Below are 740 nucleotides of genomic sequence, written 5' to 3'. Positions count from 1 at the left end.
TACTCAGTGAGCTGCAAAAAATATTGAAAGGAGCTGCAAACAGGGGGAGGCGGATCCAGCACTGAATGACGACTTGTGTTACGCACTGCACGCCGAGCTCAGACGAACCACACGCCCCGCCGAATAAGCTGCACGGAGAGTGAACTCTTTCAACACAACCATGCAGCAACACAAAATAACCTACACAAAATCAGCTAGTACAAAAGAAATTGACGGCATCACACAGCCATCCGAGCTGAAGTGCTTCACTAGAGAACCGGATCAGAACACACGATGCAGAACACACCTACGCAATGTGCACTGCAAGCTGATGCAGGAACCATCACGGGCGGTGCAATCTTCACAAATCACTACAAGCTGATGCAGGAACCAACTGCGTGGCGTTTGGTATCGAACAGCATGGCGACACTGTTTTCTAGCTGCTGCTCGACAGGGGACTGCCACAGAGCAGAGAAAGAGAGTTGCAAGATGGGGAGGCTGATGGCCGCGGCTGGTGGCGCCGGACCAAATGGACTGCACCGAACCACATCATGCTCGCGCCCGAGCTGCACGCAGGGGGTATCGAACTGCAGAAGCCAAAAAAAATTGCCGGCGCCCATGGATGAGCTGCTAGAGGGCTCGCGGTGCACTGCTCCAGGGCTCGTGGCGCACTGCTCGAGGATGGCGGCGGGTCTAGGCGGGCCGGCGCCACGGCGGAGGTAGAAGGAGGCCGGGAAGGGAAGGGTGGGTTGCGGAGGTGG

This window comes from Triticum aestivum, chromosome 4A (assembly GCF_018294505.1).
Source record: "Triticum aestivum cultivar Chinese Spring chromosome 4A, IWGSC CS RefSeq v2.1, whole genome shotgun sequence".
Taxonomy (NCBI): Eukaryota; Viridiplantae; Streptophyta; class Magnoliopsida; order Poales; family Poaceae; genus Triticum; species Triticum aestivum.
Note: the sequence above shows the minus strand (reverse complement) of the source record.